This window comes from Ahaetulla prasina, chromosome 1 (genome assembly GCF_028640845.1).
Source record: "Ahaetulla prasina isolate Xishuangbanna chromosome 1, ASM2864084v1, whole genome shotgun sequence".
NCBI classification, from domain to species: domain Eukaryota; kingdom Metazoa; phylum Chordata; class Lepidosauria; order Squamata; family Colubridae; genus Ahaetulla; species Ahaetulla prasina.
The window spans coordinates 60452035-60458251 of NC_080539.1; positions in this window are offsets into that span (position 1 = coordinate 60452035).

A 6217-nucleotide genomic window follows, 5' to 3' on the forward strand; every position below is an offset into this window, starting at 1 on the left:
CACCTGTTGAGATGATCTTGGTTCCCATGGAACAATGAGTTATTATTGTCTGGCCTGACATTTCAAACCTCTCCCTCCCCCCATACTATGTGGCAAGCTGAGAAACAAAAAGATGGCTGTGGCAACATGGGCACATTTCGAAGTTGACCGTAGAGGTAAAAGCTCCTTCAAGTCAAACGTGACTACTCATCATTTCATGGACACATTAATGTAATTATTTGACAGCAATACATAAGTAGTTGAATGCAGTTAACAAAATTAAGCAGTTGCTTCCACATTAAAATAGAAGTTACTTCTGACAGTGCTTTATGTAACTGGATAAGATATTAAGAAAAGGTTGGACATACTTAAGAAACTCTTTAAAAGATGTAGTTGATATTCTGTCACCATTCAGTCTAATCAAGAAAAAGTGAGGCATAGGCCATTGTAATTGGGTCAAGAATGAAATGTGAAGAATGTTATGAGCACCAAATTAAAATGAACAAAATGGAAGGTGTATGTGTCTTACATTACCATAAAAGCTTTCACACATGAAAGGCTCAGAGTTTTGTGCAAACATAGCTAAATATTAAATAAAAGAATTAAATTAAAGGTAGAAACAGTATTAGTGAATTCTCAATTGGAAAAATATTTCAGCCCAACAATGAACACTTTATAAAGAGACCTCTGTCTCGAACAGAAGGCAAAATAGAAAAGCATTCTTCTATAAATATGAGAAAATAAGAAACAGAGGGAAAGGGTAATGGAGAATGTTCATTACCTCTTAATCTTTCTCACGTGATATTTATGCAAGATGACAAAGCCTGCATTCTGCATGAATTAATCTGGAATGAAAGCTATACCTGACATGGGCTTGCATATACATTACATGTGCTGAAATCCCCAAACCACCCATTAAAAGAGAAAATATATTTTTATCACTCTTATATCATAACTTATACATGGTGTAGGTGGATACTTAGCTCCTGCTCTTTTAACTAATGTTTGTCATTTAACAGTTAAAAAGCATAAAAGTTAAGCAATTAGTAATGACATGTGAAGCTTGCAAAACTAAATGACAGCTCTTGCATAATCTTTATTGCAAAACTATCCCTGGACCCTACAGAACGTCCTCTAACATGCTTCAGAAATAAACACAATGAAGGCTGGTGCTTTGTCTGGACATGGGCCCAACTGAACAGAAAACATAGATTGAAGTAGTAAGATTTGGAAAACGTTGGATGAGGTACAAATCTCTACATTAATTTCTATTATGCAAAGAAACCTGAGGGCTTGGCCGGCTTTCCCACCATTTTTCTATTAAACAATGAAACTAATGTTCATCACAATAATTTAAGATTTTTCTTAAATAAAACATAAATGAGGGGTCCAACAATATATGAAGAGAAATTCCTTTTATTCACATGATACGAATCAACAACATACATTTTTCAAATGCAAAATTCAGTAGTATATTCATACTACCTGATTGCCTTGTCTTTAGTACAGATCATCAACACTTTCTAGATTCAATGTCATCTTTTACTTTTATTTGTTTATTTTATTTATTAATTTTTTTATGTCACCCATCTTCCCAATAAGGTGATTCTAGGTGTTACTTACCTCCAGCTGCCACAAATAAAGCCCAGGAGAAAAGTAGGTAGCACAGGGAAAACAACATTCTTAAAATAAAATTTAAAAAAATATTATGTTTCTGATCAATTTCAAATGATGCTATGTATGTTAAGTAGACATATATCCACTATACAGTACCCACTATGTGTATTAGGTATGTCTAGTAAGGCACTCCAAGAGGAAGGAAAGAGATTGGCAATTGCTTTCCTGAAGCAAAAATAATAGGAGGGCACAAAAGCAAGGCAATTGTCCAACAGGCTGGAATCCAAACTGAATTGGTTGCAGGTTACTGCCAAAGGACCTTAATGTGGCCAGGTTTTTCTTAAGCTGGGAGGCTGAGGATGCATTTCAAGAACATAAATGCTCATTCAGAATTGGCCCATTTACAAATTGGCTGCTATGATATGTTTAGTCAATCACTGAATACCTATCCACCAGATGGGGAAGTAGCCCAAAATGTTTTCTGCCAACCTAGAACAAGGATGTCAAACTGGTGGCAGATGCGTCATGCTCAGGCCATGCCCACCCCAGCTCCGCAAAGGGAAAAAAAACATTGCAAAACATCACATGACAGCCACATGTGGTGAGTTTGACACTCGTGTCCTAGAAGAACATTTGGGGATCCCAAACATTCGCACAAATAAATATGATCCTGAAAACTGATGTTATGAGTTACAACATGCTAATCTTTTGCACATTTTTAAATATTTATTTTTAAAAATCTAACTGGGAGAGGAAACCTGTGAGGAATCAAAGATAGTGTCCACACTTTTTAGAGTCCATAAGAATCACGTTGCCTATTCTTGAATAAACTGTATCACAATTATCATTTGTTTTTTTTTAATTCTCTAAAGTTTAATTAAGTTTTAACTTCAATTAAACGTTAAAAAAATAAGTGCAATCGGATAATATTTTTTAATTGATAGTGTAGGACATTAGAGAAATGTATATTTAAAAAGATACATGGAAAAATTTGTTGGAAAATATTAAGGAAAAACATGGGTAAATTATTTGAAGAGACAAAAAAAATTTTGGCTCAAAACAATGAAAGCAGAAGTGGAAAGGTAAACAGAATCCTCTCTCCAATTATCTAAAATGATAGTTATCCAGAATGATAACTTTTCTTCTTTAAAATGTGTCACATAATAACTTCTATCTATGATATCCTTTTCCTTATTTTATTTTCTTATCTCCATGGTCTTTGCATTATTTTTGTTCAGATATGGTGTTTCTTCTGCTGCTAGCAAAAGAAAAATAATGAGATGTTTTTGCACACCAGCATCCATCCAGGAAATGATAAGGAAGCAACTTCAGCAGAGTAGCACCCAGTGACAGGCTGAATATCCTGAAAAGCACAAGGTGAAGCAATTGGTCTCAAGGTTCAGTCATATAAAGTGTCATGTAGACATAAGCTTCCTGACAGACAGAGATACTTACCATGACAGTGGTGCCAATACAGGCTTGAGTGCCCAGCTATGAATTAAGCAAGACATGCAGGCAGCTAACATTACTGTAGTCTTCAATAAGTTTGGCGACCCATTAGAAGTGATGAACTACATCTCCAAGAATTGCAGATTAGTCTACCTAATGGACGATTCTCTCATGATGGTTGGTGACTTCTATTCATTATAGCCAAATGAAACCAGGCTGAATTGTGGGAAAGACAAGCGTGTTCTGTACCTCCATGGGAAACAGAATTAGTGTTGGCTAGGACTAAGACGAATCCACTTTGGTGGAATCAAAGTGATACATACAATGTTTAGGATGGGCATAGGAGATAATGAAATCCATTCATGAGTTTACAGTTCTTTGAAGGCATTGTCATCCAGTGACTTTTTAATGATAGTGGCATTATTTGCCTTACCTTCTAGTTAGAAAACCCTTCTGAACTATTGAAATTACTTCTTAATAAACAAGTTACCAGATAACCTCTACAAAGGTCAACTGACTTTATTTTCCCACAACCAAATTTAAGTGGCATTAAGAAAAGGCTTATCTTTGATTTATGAAAGTTATTCCAGGGTGTTGCTAACCAAAGTTAATAGAAATCATCTATCTGCATTTATTTAAAAAAGGGAAAAAAGCTCCTGAGGAATTTTCGTGAGTCCATTATATCAATAAAAATGTGAGAAACCTTTCAAAGCCAGATTTTCTCATAAGAGAATGAATGTTAAATTGGTTCTTGGAACAAAGGGGATGGAATGTGAGAAGTCTCCAGAGAAGCCATTTAAAATGTATTCTATTATTTTTCTGGGCTATGGATTTTTGTTTATATTCCCATTCCCAAATACTGTGACTCATAGGAAATCACATAAACCAAATCTGAAGTGGCCCTGACCCAGCTATCCTTCAGCAACAACACTGCATGGTAGTTCAGAGTTCTAAATCTGCCAAGGAGACGATCTCTTTTTAAAGGACTGCAGCAAGAGAGGCATAACTGGTCTTCTTTATAATACTACATGAACATCTTCCCCAACCACCAGATATATTGCAGAACAATATTAGACTCCATTCAGATAACCTCTTTCTATCCATTCAGTGCATATATGGACAGAGGGAAGAGAGATAGCCAAACCTTGTTGCACTGACTCATCAATTGATCACGCATACCATCAGCCACATATTTGATAGTAACAGAAAACATCAGAGCATTTGTCTCAGAATTTCTGAATCTGTTGACTGTGATTTTTCTAGGAAATCAGCTGCTGAACTGAGGATGTGGTTTACTATCCAATTTGGGTTATGTAGTCAGGTATACTTGGATTGTAAGTGATTAATACATACAGAAAAAGAAATATTTCAATAAACTAAGGAAATAATTGATGTTGCTAGTGGATGCCCTAGACCAAACCACCTCAAAGTGCATTGTGGGTGCACATGCATCTTCATATATGCAAATGTCAAGAAGACATGGTAGAAATACAATATTGCCTAGGACTCTAGGAATCAAATTTGGCTTGAGTCATCTACTGTCTTACAACATGACCTATTTCACAGGAGTGTAGTGACTGCAAATGAAGCTAACAATAATGTATGGCATAATGTGTTCTCTGACAGACGGTTCTAGAAGCTTTTATCTACAACCTATTTCACTTTTAAATAAAATCATGGAAAGCCTTTTTTCTATGGAAGAGATGTCATGCCTGATGTAACAAGGAATCTGATGCTTCAGCCAACATGTTTCATTTTCCTCTTGTTGACAGTCAGTTTGTTCCAATTATAAACAAGCCGCCCCAAACATCATTTTAACCTGGCAAAAATGCTCAATTTTCAGTGCCTGTTAGTGCTATGTGGACAGATGTTGTCATGCAAAAATAAGTATATTGTAATGGAAATGTGAATAAGACACTTGTTTACCTATGTGACATGCCGTAAATCTGAACCAAAGTAAACTCATCAGAATTATGTCTTTACACCCAGTAGTGATGCTGAACAGCTGGAGAGCTGAACTAATAAGTGATGAAAAATGAGGCAGGGGGCAGGGGTGAGATGGGAAGCTACTATTATGGCAGAATATTAACTGGAGAGAAAAATACATCACTTTATATCTTTATTAGGGAAAACATAGAAGCTATAAATATGAGACCCCAGCAATATAAAATGTAATTGGGGAGGGAAGGATAATTGTTTACTTCACTGTGTTTACTGAATTTATCCACATATGCGGGAGATTAAAATGCCTCCTACAAATTGCAGCAATACTCAAAATGAGCACCAGGCCTTCCTAAAGATCTGAGGAGTTGCCAAGGAAAGTCTGAGAAAGAAGGACGGATTATGTACAGCACCAGGCAATTGTGAAAAGAGCCAAGACATTTTGCTGTCTGGTAGGACAATCTGCATAGATCTTGGACCAGAAGTTGAGTCTTATTTCACTGCTGGCCATGGGACACCATCCTCCACTACTTCTGACAGCAACGACCTATCTTGGCAGGCATAAAACAGGGAGTGTCCAACCTGGACAATTTTATGATCTGTGTACTTTAATTCCCAGAATTCCCCAGTCAACTAGACAGCCAAGCCCTGGCATAAAAGCAGACTCCTCTACAACCCAAATGTGCTGCTTCCACACCACACCCTTGGGTTGGTAGGATGTGAGGTGTATCTGATTGCATTCGTGACAGTAGCTGTGTCAAGAGGAGAGGGAAACAGTTTTAACACTGTTGCAACAAAGGGTGGCTAGGGCTGACTAGGGACCTAGAAGAAAAGTTAAAGCTTGGGCACACCTCTACAGGAGTTGGATGCAAGTGCTGGGAGAAATATGTAAAAGTCTGCATTCTGGGCACAAAAGGAAGAAATACTGCAGACCCACATAATCACCAAGTTCCTATTTCTATGGGAGGGGAAATCTGTATAAGTTCAAGTCCTATTAACATTACCCTAAAATAACTTAACACCCGCTTCTATCCCCATTTCCTATCTTCCCGTTTTTATTTTTTTTCTCCCCAGCTCTCTCAACGCTCGATTGTTGCGTGATTCTACACCAGGTTTACTCAGGATCGGATTCCTGTGAATGCAACGTAACTAACTCTCTCCAAGTAGTAAACCGTGGCTGGTAAATGCAACCTTTATTTTGGATGAGGAATAATGGATGTTTAGAACTGCG